General features: G+C 38.5%; 1 long non-coding RNA gene across 1 annotated transcript; it reads right to left on the reverse strand.

Moving 5' to 3' along the window:
* Positions 1–3,413: 3,413 nt before the first annotated feature.
* Positions 3,414–18,069, reverse strand: LOC125279892. The gene is made up of 4 exons (XR_007187465.1): positions 17,935–18,069; positions 17,791–17,826; positions 15,339–15,592; positions 3,414–3,868 (listed from the first exon to the last, which is right to left on the reverse strand). It is a non-coding gene; the product is annotated as an uncharacterized LOC125279892 (long non-coding RNA).
* Positions 18,070–19,143: the final 1,074 nt, after the last annotated feature.

Raw genomic sequence — 19,143 nt, forward strand, 5'->3', positions numbered from 1 at the left:
CAACAACAGTAGCTGACAGGAGATGAATAATGGATCCTCTGACTTTACTCCAAACGTCATTTCAAATGGGGAGCGACCCAAGTTAAACTTTTCAATGAAAGTCGACAACAGAGCCAGTTCTCAGTGAAACCGAATGAGTCTGAGTCACTCGCAGTGTGAACACTGATAAGTAGTGTAAATGATCTTTGTAAGTCACATTTATGAACATGCATTCAGATATATCAGCCTTTTTAGTCTGATCCTGTTTTAAAATCCAAACATTTACCGCAATAGCTTGGAGTACATAGCAGATTTTCACATAGAAAGATAAATTACAGACTTTCTCTGTGGTAGTGAAAGTTGATTTTTCAGTAACGGTGCAAATCAGATAATAACCACTTTTACTACATTCAGAAAGAGAGACCAAACACCTATTGGTCAAAACCCCAATGAAATTGGAGACGAGACAAAAAAATTTGGTCTTTCATGTCTTTCACACACATACACTCCTGGGCAAAAAATAAAATGGACCAAGCCCAAAAGGGCCTAACACTAAGCTTTTAATTGTCTTAACCACACATTATTGGTCAGGAAATAAGCATACATTTAAGCAAATGCACTATTTAAAAAGCCATTGCTGTCTCAGAAAAACATCAAAGACAGAATGAAGTTTTTGGCAGAAAATGGGAAGTTTTGTGTGGAGTAATGAATCACAATGAAACATGAGCTGCATGGTGATGTTCCAGAGCAGTGTCTTCAAAAATCTGGTGAGAAATAAAATTATAAATGCATTTCTACCACAGTGAAGCATGGAAGAAGAGCTGTCATTGTGTAAGGAGCCTTTAGCTGTTGGTATTGGTGAGCTACTTCACTGTGAAAAGTCTTTTAATGCTTTGGAGAACAGGAGAATATTGCAGAATGGTTTGCATCCCACAAATGAAACGTTCACTAAAGAGGAATGAGCAGATGTTATTTTTCAACAAAACAATGTTCCTGCTCAAACTGCAAAGACAACCAAGAAGTGGCTTGAGAACAAGTACATCAGGTTCATGTTTTGGCCTGATCAGAGTCCAGATTTGAACCCCATAGTGAATGTTTGGTCTCACATTAAATGCAAACGAACTGGGAGACATTTTTCAACTACTCATTAACTGTTTGAAGCCATTAACATTGAGTGGAACAACACTCTTCAACAACTCTTCTTCCTGTAAAGAAGTGGTCTTCAAGTTGGGGAAGGCTATTCCATGCTTACTTACTTTATCTAAAGTATTTGTGCAATTCTTGCTAATTTCCTGACCAGTGTTTTGTGATGAAAAGAGTTAAGACCATTAAAAGACCACTGAATAATACTTTTTGGCTTGGCCCACTATTTTTTATTTTTTTTTATTGCCCAGGAGTGTGTTGTAATTACTACAGCCATTGGTGGTGCAAATAGTAGCTGAACAACAGCGTATTGGAACCTAAAAGGATAATTATAATACTTCAGTCACAACTGAGGGGCTTGAATGGACTAAGGTCATTCTGAGTTTTAGTTCTTTGGATTTTACATTTTTTTGGCTCTTATACGCCAAATGTAATGCTAAATAGAGTTACAGACTAGGAACACCTTTTACTTTGAGTTCAGTGTGTGGACCTTTATCCATTCCAGCATCCAAAATAGACTCAATAGGCAGATGGTGCATAGCAAATTACCAAATGTGCCTTCACTCACACATACAATGTGGACACACTAACAACCTGTATCCACACCCACCTACACAAATACCAAGAGCAGTAGACACTGACAAACTCTATGTGGTGTGAAATGAGAGCATGTGTTTGTGTGTAGTAAGGGGGTTTTGGATGTTCTATGGGCCTTTCTCCAGAATGATGGGATAGTAATCTTACCGATCCAAAACACACTAAAAAAACACTGCAAATATTTCATAAAATGGTCTGCCATTTTCTTCACAATCGTTCCCGTATCCGTCTGTATTCAAAACAAACACGCTCAGCACTCAGAGCTGTTGTCAGTGACATACCGAAATCCCACCCATCCTGCCACCTGCTACTCAGTCATCTCGCACTTTATTACGGGCTGTAAGTAGCTATGGCGACTGGCCAGGTTGGCAGGTGAATGTTGAGGTCACTGAGGTGGGCGGGGTAAAGCTGCGTGCCCCAGACATCACCGCACCACACACACTTACACATTAACATCTCCACGGAAACGACCTCTGCCCTTCCAGAAGTACCCATAGCTTTAGAATCTACAACCAGATGCTGCCATAGTGACACACCCATTTATACAAGACAAACTCTTTGAACCACAAATCTACCATGCTGTGGTGTGTTATATACTTCAATTTTAGAATTAAAAGTTAAATATTTAAAAAAAAAAAAAAATTATATATATATATATATATATATATATATATATATATATATATATATATATATATATATATATATATATATATATATATATATATACACACTACCATTTAAAAGTTTGGGGTGGGTAAGATGTTTTCCAGAAATATTATTACAATTTAAAATATCAGTTTTCTATTGTGATATATTTTTAGAAGTAATTTATTCCTATGAAAGCTGAATTTTCAGCATCATTACTCCAGTCTTCAGTGTCACATGATTCTGATCCTTCAGAAATCATTCTAATATGCTGATTTGGTGCTCAACTTATATTTCTTTATCATCATCAATGTTGAAAACACCTGTGTTGCTTACCATTGTTGTGGTAATTGTGATTTTTTCAGGATCCTTTGATGAATAGAAAGTTCAAAAGAATTTTTTGTAAAAGCCTTTACTATTACTTTTATTATTATTATTATATCAAACATAATTTTATCAACTCAATCCTATGAACTCAAATAAGGTCATAATCTGAAAGTTCAATAAACCATGAACATTATGAAAACAAAACCTGTTGTTGGTGCCAACCAGGACAATGACACAGCAGGCATGGCAACCACGGGCACAATCAAGCATATCTTTGTTTACTGCCAAATACACATGCTGACACTCACTCTCAGAGAGGAAAAGCGGGAGAGATGAGCATACGAAAAGAATAAAACACCATATCGAATTGGCAGAATGTGGCAAGCGTGAGAAAGAAGAGAAAGAAAATAAACAGAGGACACAGGACAAGGTTCACACGGTGATCAGGATAAAGACAACACACACACATGCTGCAATAATGTTTTTTTTTATATATATATACACATATACACATTCAAATATTTATACATAAAAACATTCTACAAGATAAATAAAACTGTTTTTAGACTATACTGAATATATTTTAATTTGTTTTCCCCTTATTTGAAGTATAAATGTATAAATGTTTGCTATATATATATATATATATATATATATATATATATATACACACACACACATTAATATCTTATTTAAATATTTATTATTTATTCGTATTTCTCTTACTTTCAACATTTTTTTTCAGTTTGTTTTAAGGATGTTTAGATGTATTTCTGTTGGAAAACAAAATAAAAATCCTGCTTAAAAATATTTTTGCAGTGCATACAACATTCACACACCCAGCCCTCACAAAAGCCTCTTTTCCCCTTATTTCTCAGTTCTTCGTGTTTCTCTTTCAGTTATTCATTCATTATTCAGTGAAGGAACACAGGTGCACCTGTTTCAACTGACTCTTTCAGACGAGCAGCGACAGTCAAACACACATAATCCCCAACTTCACGGACACACACACACACACACACACACACAAACTTCAGTAACACCCACCAGCTCGCTCACTGCGCAACACACTGAATGTCTGCCCTTTAACAGTGAGAGGAAGAGAGAGGAGGCGGCAGTCAAAAGTCATTCGTCTTTCTTCCTCTTCAGCTGTATTGTGTTTGCAGTGCGTCACCTGGTGGAAAAAAAGAAAGGATAAAAAGCCTGTGGATGGAGAGAAGAAAGGCAGAACAAAATCAAAGGATGAAAAGGGATGGAGGGAACGGGAGAGGTGGAGTGCACACAAAATGAGCAAAATAAAGCAGAGGATGTTGTCCAAACTGAAAAGGGCTTTTTAAAGCTGCCCTCCCCTCTAAACTGCTCTTCAGGCCTGTGTGAATGTTCAGTCTTTCTGTTCTCAAGCTCAGGAGACAAAGAAAGAGGACGGAGAGCAGTTAATAGATGAGTGAAATGAAGGCTGAATCGGGACAGTCACAACAGTTTTCTGACTGCATGTTCGAGGAGTGTTACTTGCTAAGTTGTTCAAAAGGTTACAGTCAACAAAACGACACAATAAACATTGCAGAAGTACTGAGGCGAGAAGAGTGGAAAATATTATATCATATAATGCACATTACTAATTGTGCAACTTATTTATTCATGCACATTTTGAAAAAACAAACAAAAAACAAAAACAAACTGTCTTCATAATCTTTACTAACTGTACACTCCAAAAAATGCTGGGTTGTTTCAACTCAAATTTGGGCCAAATATGGACAAACCCAAACAATTGGGTTAAAAATTTAATTTAAAAATTTCAAGGATTAGTTCACTTTCAAATGAAAATTACCCCAAGCTTTACTCACCCTCAAGCCATCCTAGGTGTATTATGACTTTCTTCTTTCTGATGAACACAATCTGAGTTACATTAATAAATATCCTGACGCATCCAAGCTTTATAATGGCAGTGAACAGGACCAACGAGTATGAAGCTAAAGAAAGTGCATCATAAACGTACTCCATGCGGCTCCAGGGGTTAATAAAGGCCTTCTGAGGTGAAGTGATGCATTTGTGTAAGAAAAATATCCATATTTAACAAATTATAAAGTAAAATATCTAGCTTCTGGCAGACTGCCTTCCGTATTCAACTTACGAAGAAAGTGTAAAACTCTCACACTTCAAAATGCTTACGCTACGGCCTATGTTCAAATTACGAAAAAAGCGATATCATTTTCACGTCGCTTCGCTTCAGAAGACCTTTATTAACCCCCCAGAGCCATGTGGAGTATGTTTATAATGGATGGAAGCACTTCAACATACTCGTTGGTCCTGTTCACTACCATTATAAAGCTTGGATGCGTCAGGATTTTTATTAATATAACTCCGATTGTGTTCATCAGAAAGAAGAAAGTCATATACACCTAGGATGGCTTGAGGGTGAGTAAAGATTGGGCTAATTTTCATTTGAAAGTGAACTAATCCTTTAACCTAACGGCTGGGTTTGTCCATATTTGACCCAAATTTGGGTTGAAACAACCCAGCATTTTTTATAGTGTACTAAATTTTATTAGTAACTCCAAAAACAAAAAAGAAAAAAAAAATAGTAATGTTATCTTGTTAAAATACTTTCTCAAATTATTTAAGATGACAGTTATGTTCCATATATGCCATTTTGTCTAAATAATAATAATATAAAAACACTAAAAACTAAAATATGTTTTGTCTGTACAATGCAAGTGAATGTGTGTACTGTGTATATGAATAAATGTATATGCATTTATTTATTTTTTTAAATACAGTAACATTGTGAAATATTATTACAATGTAAAATAACTCTTTCCTATTTGAATATATTTAAAAAGTAATTAATTCCAGTGATGGAAAAGCTGTATTTTCAGCATCATTATCATTATCCCATTCATTGTCACATAATCCTTAAGAAATCATTCTAATACGCTGATTTGCTGCTCAAGAAACATTTCTAATTAATATCAATTTTGAAAACAGTTGTCCCTTCATATTTTTGTGGAAACCGTGATAGATTTGAACTTTCTATTCATCAAAGAATCCTGAAAGAACAAAAGTACAGAATTTATTTGAAATACATTTTTTAGTCATATTGTAAATGTTTTTGCTGTCACTTTTGATTAATTGATAATTGAATGCATCGATGTCACCTTTAAATATGTGCTTCATGGACCTGTTTTTTTCTGTTTATATAAATCACAAATGCATCAGGTGATAGCTTTCTACAAAAAGGTATAAATGCAGTTATTAATAAACAAAGTGTGAACATTTACTTTTATATCCAGTGTCTTGCAGTTTCCTCTGATTAAATCAAAGCTGTAACTTACTCTCTGAGCATGTGTGTGGTTTTCCTCACTAGCAATCAGGCTAAGCACATTAAAGTACTTACAACAGCTCTTTATGCTCCTCTGAGACTTACAGAATGAGAGAGAAAGGCCGAGAGAGAGACTGTGTCTTCCACTGCCCACAGTGTTGGTCAGTGTGTCTGAATTCCCCACAGCGGCTCATATCTCACACAGTATGACCTCACACCATCCTACACACATACACACTTAAACAAGTGAGCTAACGGTAAAGAATGGGACACAGTTCGTAAAGGGAACAAAACATTCTACCCACAGTGTTGAACAAGCAACAATGCAGTACTGTCTTTCATTTCCTCCCCCGTTCTTTCTGTTCTTTTTCATTTAATAGGGATTTTTTGCTGAGGCTGGCAGAAAGACATACACAATACCATTTGTTTCTCAAAGGAAAATGGATTAAAATTGACCATGGTGTCACAGCACAGTAATTCATCTGAGTGAGTTACTCTGGTGTGAATGCACTGCCACCTACTGGATGAATGACACATTACAGGGGATAACTGCATTCCTGACTGGACTTTTCTGGTCACCATATGGGCACTCAGTTCTGGGCACAGAAGTTTTTGAGCCAATCATCTGAGCCATAAATGTTGTGTTACTAATCACAGGAAATGTTCATCAAGATAACAATGACACCACAAGAACACAGCCACTTCTACGAGCCTTAAAATAAATAAATAGGTCACTGGCCAAACATCTATCACTTTATAATGAAATACAACTGTACAAAATAAACACTCAGCCGTAATTTTCCACATACCACTTAACAAGATACAAATGCTGCCACTTGGGCAGAACTTCGAGTGTCTCATAGCTCTTCTGCTAACTTCTAATGCAACATCGATGCACTGTATTCTGATCAGCCTTTTAGTCCTGTTTGTCCCAGCCTTGTGTCTTGTCCCAGGCCCAGTAAAGCAACCTTGAGTGACCATCCACCTGATCTCAGTGTAAATTACTTTATCCAACACACACACAGTCACATTGGTGCCAGGACTCGTTGTTTCTTCAATCAAGATGGTTTCTGAAGCGGCCAAGGATTCATCTTAAAGTTCAGGTGGACACAATCTTGAACAGAAACTGTGGTCATTTAAAAAAAAAAAAAAAAAAGATGAGAAACTTTATTCACTTTTTTATATTAACTCAGTGACTGCCTTTGAAGAATCTGAGATTTAGAGACATTTACAAAGGACATTTTGCTTTCAACAGCACTTTCTAGAATTTTCTTTTTTTTTCTGGATCTATTTTATTCATTGTTTATGTGTACTGATATGCAGTGGATTTGATGACTATAACACTCTGTGGAAGTAAAGGTAGAGGATGGGGTTTATTGAAAGTACCAAAGTCATGACAGTTCAGTGGGCCCTATGTTCAGAGTGATGAATATGTTCTCTTAGACAGTCATGTTTCCAATTCAGATCCATTAGTTTGTGAGGGCCCGTCCACTAGTCATGAATCAGATGCTTCAGTAGTGTTTTCGTCTACCCCATTTCCTAATACAGCCTCCAGATGTAATCACTGACAGACATAATTAGCCAAGTCGTTCAGCAAATTGCTGATAGTATAGTCACCAGACTGAGCCCTACACATTCAGTCGAACATTCAGTGGTTAATTCCTCCAAAAATGTGACAGCAGATGGTACAGCTTCACAAGTGCTGGACTTACTATAAAGCCAGTTGTTAATTTCCAGAAATGTGAAAGAACCTCCTAACTTCAGAGGTGAAGTTTCTGATGTTGTTGACTTAAGTGAATGGACTGATGTCATAAGAGTTTACATAAAATGGAATAACTTGAAAAAAGAGCATTGAGCAGAGGAAATTTTGATCCATCTAAGAGGCAAAGCAAGAGATGTGGTCAAGTTTGGCACAAGGAACAGTGACATTGACATTGTGCATAACCCTGATGCTATCTTTAGAATTCTCAGGAAACACTTTGAAGCTGCTCCCTGCTTTCCTCTCCCGCTGGCTGACTTTTATATCACTTTGCCCAGACCAGATGAGGATGCCTACGAGTACTGGCTCAGGCTAAACCGTGAAGTTGACGTCGCTGTAGAGTGTTTGAAAGAACAGGGTAAAGTGTTGGATTTTCCATTTACAGAGGTAACCTGCATGTTCATCAGACACAGCACTTGTAAAGAGCTTGCCATCACTTTTCGATCTAAAACAATTGATGCATGGTCTGTGCGAGAAGTTCAAGATATTTTGAATAAATATCACTCAGAGACCAGTCTTGTATCTGCAGTGAGACATGCAGCACTGACTAAAATTCCTGTGAACAGAACTGAAGTGGAACTGTTGACAGCAGCACTTCCACCTACTTTCGATGTCCAGCAGTCCAAGTCTTTGGAAGCTTCTGCATGAGCCTGTTGGAAAAAGTCCTGTTAAAGGAGACCACCAGCAAAGAGCCAAGTTCATGCGTGAAGCCCAATGTAAGTCTACCTCGAATAAAAGGATTTAATGATCTGCCATGCACTGTCTGTTTGAGACCTGTTCATTCTGGCCTCACGCATTGTCGTGACAAAAAGTTGTGCTTCCAGTGTCACTCTCCTGACCACTCACGCTTTGTTTGTCCTGAGAGAGTGAAATCTCTGTCTTCTCATGGGCTGGGAAACTAGAAGATCTACGCTCAAGGGAGGACAGTGTAGATCATGAGAATAATCCTCCCGACTAGTGTTGTATGAATGATCCTGCCTCAGTTTATAGTCTTACTAGTTTTGTTGAGCCTGCAGGAAAAACTGTCGTCTTTCAGAACATGCACAGAGTACAGAGAATTGATAGTCTGTTTTACACACTGGCAACAGTATGGGGCGACCTTCAACTAAAAGCTATGGTTGACAGCGGCTCCATGGCATGCACGTTAAAGGGGACATCGTATGCAAAATTCACTTTTACATGGTTTTTGGACATAAATGTCTACACAACCACCCTATAGTGATAAAAATCCACCCAGTGTTTTTTTTTTAATCCACATAAATCATAAGCACTTTGTCAGATCAAGCCGTTCACAGATTCTTGGCAAAGTGACATCATTTTGCACAGGCCCCTCCCACAACTCTTGACAGACACAGCAGTTTTAGCATAGACCCACCCTGAGTGATCTGTAAGCAGTCCACCATTGTTTCGACGCCGAAGCAGGTGTAGACAATAAAACCAACCATTCAGAAATGATCTGTTTAAGCCTTAATTGCCGGAGTTCTTCGGGGGCCTCCTCTTCTTCCGGGTCTGACACCGGATCAAATAGATATGCACTGAAAAAATGATACTTTGGACCAACCTACCGATGTGTCTTCAGATCCTCCCACTGACATACTTTCCCCAACGGATACACTCAACAGTTGTCAAGGCAGTGCTCCACCTGTCTTGTGTTGACACGCTCCACGGAAAAGGGGGGTGGGGTGAACAGTAGCTCATTATCATTTAAAGTGCCATGTACAGAAACAGGTCACTTTTTTACGGTAAAAAGGGTGTAGTTTTACACAACCATTGAGAATTTTCACCAAAGTATGTTACAGACTTTTCAGGAATACCCTAAAGAATCATAATAACTTGTGGAAAACGGGCACCCGATGTCCCATTTTCAAAACTCCAGCCCAGCCCAGCCCAGCTACCTCTGATGATGTTGAATGTCACCAATTCCTGTCTCTTCTTTCGAATGTGGAATGATGGAAGGGAGAAGACATGCCTGACAAGGTGGGCACAGCTAAGTTGAAGGAGAAAATATCTCTAGAACCACACCATGAACATCTTGCTTGGGCTCAGCTTCCTGAGTCAACAGCTGTTTCTGTGGGGAGCACAGTCATTGTTGAGCAAACCCTCTGTAAATGCCATCCAAGGAATGTGATCATAGGGAGAGTCACCACACCTATGTGGGGCAGTAGATGGGTGCCATTCAAAATAACGAACCCTACAGACAAAGTAATCGTTCTTAAGAAAAACACGAAAATCGTGGATATTTTCACTTGTATAGCTATTGGAAGAGTTGTCTACTCCTGAGTCCCTCCTGAAGAGTTATGTTCAGTGTCCTGTGAGTCTAGCGAGAATGCTTGTGCCAGATGAGTGGAAGGATAGACTTCTGAATCTCACTGAGTCAATATTTTCTTGTGGAAAATATGGACTATGGGGAAACCACCGACTTTGTCCACAAAATTCACTTGGTGGACGAGAAGCCATTTCAACTCCCTTACTGACGTTTAGCCATCTGCCACTATGATAATCTGCGGATTTGAATAAGATGGAAGTGAAAGGCATTATAAGGAAATCTCTGAGTGAATATGAATCTCCATTAAATATGAAAATGGTGACCTCAGTATTTGTACAGATTTTAGATGGCTGAATGCAAAGACAGTAAAGGACACCCACCCACTCCCACACCAAGCAGATACACTCAGCCCTGGGAGGCAACGTTTCATTTTCGACCATGGATTTGACTTCTGGCTTTTATAATGTTCCCTTGATTGAAGAGCATAAGAAGTACACCGCTTTTTCCTCTCCTTTCGGCCTCCATGAGTACAATCGTCTACCTCAGGGTTTGACCAACAGTCCAGCAACCTTTATGAGGATGATGATGTCCATCTTCGATGATGAAAATTTCACTAGCCTTCTCTGCTACTTGGACGATCTGATGGTTTTTGTTCCAAGTGAGCAGGTGGCTCTTGACCGACTAGAGCTGGTTTTCTCACACCTGTCTAAACACAACTTAAAGCTAGCGCCAAAGAAGTGCAAGTTCCTCAGGAGAACTGTTAAGTTCTTGGGACACGTTGTCACTGAGCATGGTGTATGAACTGATCAGTGATCAGTGATATCCAGACTGTCAATCTCATGGAAGCAGTTGGGGAACAACCCCTTCTCAAAAGAAGATCATATCCTTCCTGGGTATGATTTTATACTATCAGCATTTGATTCAGGACTGTTCTGCTAAGGCAAAACCTCTGTTCAGTCTCCTATCACATCAGTCACAGAATAAAGCTCAGAGGAAGTGTGGTCGTATGAGGAAGCCACTCAGTGTTGTGAAGCTTTCTCCTGAAGATTGGACTAGTGAGTGCAAAACCGTTTTCAAAATTTTAAAGCAAGAACTTTTGAACAGTGCGACCCTGGCTCACCCAAACTTCAGTCATCCCTTCATTCTCCCTGTTGACGCTTCATGTGATGGCATAGGAGCTGTGTTGTCTCAGGTGCCCCCTGATGAGAAAATTGCACGCCCAGTTGATTTTGCAAGCAAAACACTCTCAAAGTCTCAAATGAATTACCCAGCACATAAACTCAAATTTCTGGCTTTAAAGTGGGCCATTTGTGACAAGTATAGCCACTGGCTAAAAGGGAGACATTTCACGGCATGGTATGATAATAATCCTTTGACCTATATTCTAACCAAACCCAGATTGGACACGTGTGAACAGCGATGGGTGTCGAAGCTTGCTGCATATGACTTTGACCTGAAGTATGTGCCAGGCACGAAGAATGTTGTTGCAGATGCCTTGAGGAGAGAGCCCTTTATTAATTCTTGTGTCAGCCATACGTTTCTCTCTTGGAAAATGTCAATGGTGTTGTTACTGGAACTGTCCAAGATGCCTTTCGTGTCAACTGTCAGAATGTGCAGGCTACTATGTTCTCAGACATAAAAGTCCTTCAAAGAGTGAGAGAAAGAAGGAACCTAGCTCGGTGACAAACCTTTTGAAGCACTGGAAAAAACTAAAGATTCGTAATCATGATCAGATCGTTGATGTCCTAGTAGTGATAGATAATTTCTCTAAGATGGCAAACAAGTTGCCCGTCGCCTTTGGAATGACTTCTTTTGCATTTATGGATTTCCAAAGAGAATACATTCTCTTTGGCCACAGCTTCTACGGACATTAAATGCCCTAGAATTAAAAATTGAATTTACTGTGGCATAGTTAAATAACAAGAGTTCAGTACATGGAAATGACATACAGTGAGTCTCAAACTCCATTGTTTCCTCCTTCTTATATAAATCTCATGTGTATAAAGACCTCTGAAGAACAGGCAAATCTCAACATAACACGTTACGTAACAGTCGGGATCATTAATATGTACGCCCCCAATATTTGCATATACCAGTTGCTAATGTACTGTTAAATGTGGTTAAAGTTACCATTGTTTCTTACTGTATTCACGGAGACAAGAGCCGTCATTATTTTCATTATTAAACACTTGCAGTCTGTATAATTCATAAACACAACTTCATTCTTTATAAATCTCTCCAACAGTGTAGCATTAGCCGTTAGCCACGGAGCACCATCAAACTCATTCAGAATCAAATGTAAACATCCAAATAAATACAATACTCACATAATCCGATGTATGCATGCAGCATGCATGACGAACACTTTGTAAAGATTCATTTTGAGGGTTATATTAGCTGGGTGAACTTTGTTTATGCAATGATAGAGTCGAGAGCTCGGGAGCAGTGTTGGGCATGTTACTTTAAAAAAGTAATTAGTTATAGTTACTAGTTACTTCTCACAAATAGTAACGGAGTTAGTAACTGAGTTACATCATTATAAAAGTAACTAATTACCAGGGAAAGTAACTATTGCGTTACTTTTTTAAAAAATAAATAAAAATAAAAATATGCCAAATAAATTGAAAGCCCCCAATATTACATATAAGTCTAAGAATAAATTATTCTTGATGCGACTCCTGACTCATGATCCGCTCTTGCTCACGACATGAAATTTCTCTGTACTGTGTTGGTAGCCATTAAAGAAAACGTAGTTTCATATTTATGTTTAAATAGTCCTATGTTATGTTTTAAATCCATTTATTCGATTATGAAAAGTTTTTCTGGATTTAATATATAAGAAGAAAATATAGCAGACAATAAAATCATGACATGGAGGCGCAGGCGCGATCACTGGCGCATGAACTGGAGCGCGTCTTATAGGCTAAATGAACCGAAACTCAGAGGCTGCTTGCCTCGCAGACATGAGAAATATATCTATAGAAAGCTTGAAATATCTACTTTAACGAAAATGAAGTAATTAAAAACGAAAAGAAAGAGGCTACTCTGATTATGTAGCCTAATCCGAATGAAATGTGCGTTATCTCTCTAGGCGCGTCCATATGAGCAGATGATCAGCAATGAGAATCAGCAATGTCAACTTCATCTTTGCAGCCGACACTGATTCAGAAAACATTACTTTATTAATAAACAATTAAAATGTCTCCTTGCTGTTTTTGTCACACTCATAATCATTACTTTTGCCGGTTCTTTATGGCAATTATGCGTGCCCTTGAGTGCTATATAGCCTATATTATGTAAACGCTCCTTATTATGGTTTATTCTCTCCAGTATTTAAGAAATTAAATTAATATAAATGTGATTAGTCAACTAATAGCTTAAATGAACAACTACTAGTCGACTAGAAAAAAACTCATTTCACATATTTTCGATCAAGCATCAAAAAGGGTATTCTGGTTTGAGCTCGCGCTTTGCGCGCATGCTCTGACAGACACACACACAGCGCATCGTACATTATTATCAGTTTAAAATTATATTTGTGTATGACTAACCGCAGCACACACCAGAGAAAAAACTTTGCAGGTCCTATGGCTGAGAGAGAGCTTACTCGGATGAAAACCGCTTCAGTGAGCTCAATTATAGTAACGCAGCATTTTTTTTGTCAGTAACGGTAACAGCGTTGTAACGGGAGAAAAAGTAATTCGTCTGATTACTCGTTACTGAAAAAAGTAACAGCGTTAGTAACTCCGTTTATTTATAACGTCGTTATTCCCATCACTGCTCGGGAGGGGGCGGAGAGCGCAAGCAATTAAAGGGGCCACAGCCTGAATTGGGCATTTCTAATTATGCCCCAAAATAGGCAGTTAAAAAATTTAATTAAAAAAAATTTATGGGGTATTTTGAGCTGAAACTTCACAGACACATTCAGGGGACACCTTAGACTTATATTACATCTTGTAAAAAAAAACGTTCGATGGCACCTTTAACCTTCAGTTATAACTGCACTATACATGAAATGACCGGGTTCGCGCCTTTTTATCTTATGTTTGGGCGTATCCCGAGGCTGACGATCAACATCATGTTTCAGCATGTCCTTTGTGATGATAGGGTGGTCAGCCGTCATGAGTATGTCTCTGCGCTGAGAAGAGACCTGAGCACAGCTGCTGAAATTTCCCGCAAACATAGTCTCAAAGAGCAGAACCGCCATGCCATTCTTTACAATCGGAAGGTCAAAGGTTCACCATTAGCAGTGGGAGATAGAGTTTTGCTGGCTAACCGTGGAGAGAAAGGCATGAGGAAAGTTGTGGACAAGTGGGACTTGAAAGAGTGGTGCACAGAAACCTGTTACTTCGAGTGAATTTCTTATCCTGGGATGATGATGAGGAGCAGTCGGTTCGATCAGCTTCCACCAATGCTTCCCGTGGCAGTGCTCTTGATTCTGCTCTCATGGACGATTCTGATCCTGTTTCAAAGACATCTGAATGGTTACTGCAGATGGATGGAACACATGATAGTGATGTTATGCAGGATGCAACTTGTGATGAAGCTTCAGACATCCCTGATGAGATGACTCCTTCAGAGTGTTCTGACTATGATCAGCACAGTCTAGAACCTGAGCATGTTTCTGAACCTGTTGAAAGCAGAGAGAGTTTACCTGCCTCTAAGCCAGATGAGCCCTCCAGTTGTGTGCAGGAACCTGATAACAGACCTGTCCTTGTCATTTGCGAATAGCCCACAAGCACACTAACAGGCCACATCACTACACGATTAGGGAGATTAGTTAGGCCCCCTAACAGACTTAGAGATGTTATTCACACAGTGATGAACAAGTTATTTTTCAAGGAACTAATTTTGTTGTTGAGATGATAAGGAACATTTTTGTTTAATATGTCTGAGTCTGAATGATTTATATCTGAGAGTCAATTGTGATGTTAAGAGTTAGACTTTGAAGTGAGATTTTTTAAAAAGAGTTTCTTGCATTGATTGCACTGAGAAATTTGAAGAGCAGAGATACATTTGTAACCTCCTGGAGTGTGTAGACTGCACCTCCTATAGTCTGTGTTAAGTGTGGGACCTGGTACCATTCCATTCTTTTGCACTTCCTGGGAAGCAATGATTTTCTGAAATACTGTATTGTAAAGCTATTGTACTCACATCTGTTTTTTATGTGCAATCTTTACTGTATGTTCTGTTTGTTGCATATGCTGGTTCTAGTCCAATTTAGCAGAATTTAAAGGGGGTGTATGTAACAAAGTTTAAATAATATTACTTAAATTCATGCATAAATTGGGAAAACTCACCATTGGCTGTTGCGTCGCTCGCATTTGTGCACATGATATTGCAGGGCAGAGCTGTGTCATCAGCAGCAGAGTCTCATAGCTCATCCTGCTGACTTCTCATGCAACATCGATGCACTGTATTCTGATCAGCCTTTTGGTCCTGTTTGTCCCAGTCTTGTGTCTTCTCCCAGGCCCAGTAAAGCAACCTTGAGTGACCATCCACCTGATCTCAGTGTAAATTACTCCATCCAACACACAAACACAGTCTCACATGCCTGTGGAAAATTAATAGAAATGACCATTATTTCTAAAGAAATATAAAGTAAACATGTGGGAATACATAAATATTTCTCCAAAATGTCATATATAAACAGCAAGAGGCATGATTGAATATGTACAGTGGGTATAGAAAAGAATCTATAGGACGTTGCACTAAACTGGATGAAAGAGCCAGGAGGAAACTGGTCAAAGAGGCTACCAAGAGACCAACAGCAACTCTGAAGCAGTTGCAGAAATTTATGATAAAGAGTGGTCATTGTGTGCATATGACAACAATATCACAAATTTTCCACAAATGTGGCTTGTATAAGAAGGTTGCAAGAAAAAAGCCATTCCTCAAGAAAGGCCACATGCAGTCACAACTGAGCTTTGCCAAAAAGCACCTTGAAGATTCTGAGGCCACGTGGAAAAAGGTGTTATGGTCAGATGAGACTACAACTGAATTATTTGGCCTCAACACCAAACAATATGTCTGGTAGCCTACCAGTGGTAGGGCTGCATGATTTATCGCACGATACGAAAAATAACATCGAACTTGAACGCAATTATCGCTTAAACATAATTCTTGGTGCGATTATGAAATCGCAAATGCTGTGATTATTTTTATGCACAGCTTGTCAATGAAGTATGGCTCCAAATGTTAATTCATCTGAAAGCACTGCCAATTTGAATCGCTTATAATGTTCATTTGAAAAAGCAACACGCATCAAACATCTTTCCAGACATGAGAAGCATTTATCAACAAAAGACAATATTTAATAACATGTTTTTACTCCAAACTCACTTCATAACGACAGTTGAGCATCCTTCTGTGAGATAATGTGGTTTCTTACACAGAATAAGAAAGTCGTGTGTTTATTAGTCATGTTTAATCAATCAAAGCGCTTCAATCTTCTGTTTATTCATCTACAGTGATATGACACGTGTTCTACACATCTTCTTCGGCAGCAGGGCATATTTTGAGTTTCTGTGCAAGAACGCCCTCTGGTTTTCAGATGGAGAAGCATTTACTACTGATCACAGAGCCGTACAGCTCTGACAAGCTGTGCATGGAATAATCACAGCCTTTGCCAAATCGCGTGCAATTTAATCGCGATAGATTGTGCAGCCCTAACTGGCGGAAATCCAATACAGCTCACCATCCAAATAACACCATTCCTACAGTAAAGCGTGGAGGTGGTAATATCCTGTTACGGAGGTGTTTCTATGCAGCAGGGACTGAAGAACTTGTCAGGATAGAAGGAAAAATGGATGGGGCAAAATAGGATGAGATGAGGAAATGAGGAAAATCTGCTGCCTTCTGCCAGAAAGTTGTCAATGGTCAGAAGGTTTACCTTCCAACATGACAATGACTCAAAGCACGCATCAAAAACTGACCACACAGTGGTTGAAGGAGAAAAATGTGGATGTCTTTGCATGGCCTAGTCAGATCCAGCCCAGACTTAAACCCCACTGAAAGTCTGTGGAATGACTTGAAGACTGCAGTCCACAAACAGTCACCATCAAATTTAACTGAACTTGAGCAGTTCTGCAAAGAAGAGTAGGCAAATATTGCAAAGTCTAGCTGTGCAAAGTTAGTAGAGACTTATCCCATTCCCAACAGACTAAAGGCTGTAATTAAAGCAAAAGGTGGTTCAATTAAATACTGACACAAGAGGGTGATCCTTTTTCCAACTCAGTGATTCTGGTTTTAATTTTTTTTCTTTTTTTTCTGACATGTTGGAGTTATATCTTTCACTTGGAGGTTATAAATTGTAAATAGTAATAGTACAGCTGGATAAAACAAAAACTGCCTTTCTTCATTTCTGGATGCATATTTTAAAAGGGGGGGGGGGGATTATTTTCTATACCCACTGTATGTCATTATTTGATTAGAAATAAAATAAACTCGTTTGATTCAGTGTTGTTAGTTTTAACGAAAACTGAAGACTGCAAGCAATGAATGGTCGGGTAGCAACGTGTAGTCTGATCTTGTGCACGACAAGACAAGATTTCCGAAGTCAAAATCGTATATTATAAAACGGATAGTTCCGCTAGCTGGCGTCGTAAGAAGAATGTGACCGAAAACAGTTCTCATTTACTGCTAGCCGTCTTGGTATAATAAAAATTAACATAAATATTATACAAATAACATAGAGGAAATAATACATAAACAAGTAGTAAAAAATGCCCGGGAAATAGTCATAATACTTACCCTACGCGAAGAAATTCGTGCGTTCATTACTGCTGTCTGTCTTGGCATAATGAAAATTAACACAAACTGTCAAAAAAAAAATGCCTTACAGGTAGAAATTCAAGTGCAAGTAGTTAAAATAGTCAGAAATAGTCCAAAACGTACCTTACACGAAGAAGTCCACGCTCCAGCAGCACGAAGTTATGGGCGTGGTGGTCAGCGTAAAAAATGATGCAATAGACCAATTTGGTGTTTGCAAACAGCGATGACGTTTTTTGTGGGCGGAGCCTAGCTGGTTGCAGAAAATGACAGTTGAGCAGTAGAAGTCTATGGAAGCCACGAAATAAAAGAATAAAAAAAGTTAATTTCGAGTTTATATCTCACAATTCTGACTTTTATTTCTCGCAAATCTGAGTTTACATCTCACATTTCTTACAAAGAAAAACAGAATTGTGAGATATACTCGTTATTCTGTCTTTTCTGAATTGCAATTTATCCCGCAATTCTGCCTTTTCCCCCCTCAGAATTGTGAAATAAACTCACAATTGCGAGTTATAAAGTCAGAACTGTAATGTTTAAAAGTTATCTATGTAAAATATTATAGGTTTAAATTATTTAAATTATAATTATTTCATGCCGTGTAACTGCTATGTATGTCCTCTGAGCTGCATATGTGAATTATGTAGACTTACTGTTAACATCAAATTCCTGCTTTAATAGTAGACTAATCCTTGCAGGTGTCATCAGTCCAGTCTGTGAAACGTCTTATCTTCAAAGGACGTTTTCAACGATGATTTTCTTTAAAAATGAAGACTATATTTTTTGCATTCCGATTCCAACATCCAGAGGCACAACAAAACATTTTTCTCTTATTCTGTGGATTTTGCACATTTTCCTTCAATTGCTACCGCTATTTTTCTGCAACCAGTATGCGCGCGCAGCTGCAAGTGACGTAATTGTGACGTCTGCAGGGATGACGCGTTTTTGTAGGCCAACCCGGAAGTTAGCGGCGCACGGGTTTCCTCGATCGAAAGCCTATGCATTTTTCCCATAGACTTTTGGAAAATCGCAGAAAATAAGCTCTGTGTTTAACAAAGGGTTATGACACTTACACGTTTTGTCTATCAAGATAATCTTTACAAGTTAACACAACATTTATAGATTTTGAAGCCTAAATAAAGTGGTCAGATATAAAAGGCTAACAGTAAACGGACTACAGCACACCATGGTCGCGGATCAACGTCATCACCACCAAACTTCCTCAAACTGTATTTAAAAAAACAACTTTATTTACAAACATGCTCGCTGATTATGATCTGTGCTGTTATGAATACTTATCCACTTTTTCATGAGAAATGCTGTCCAAATGTCCCA

This window comes from Megalobrama amblycephala, linkage group LG12 (assembly GCF_018812025.1).
Source record: "Megalobrama amblycephala isolate DHTTF-2021 linkage group LG12, ASM1881202v1, whole genome shotgun sequence".
Classification (NCBI taxonomy): domain Eukaryota; kingdom Metazoa; phylum Chordata; class Actinopteri; order Cypriniformes; family Xenocyprididae; genus Megalobrama; species Megalobrama amblycephala.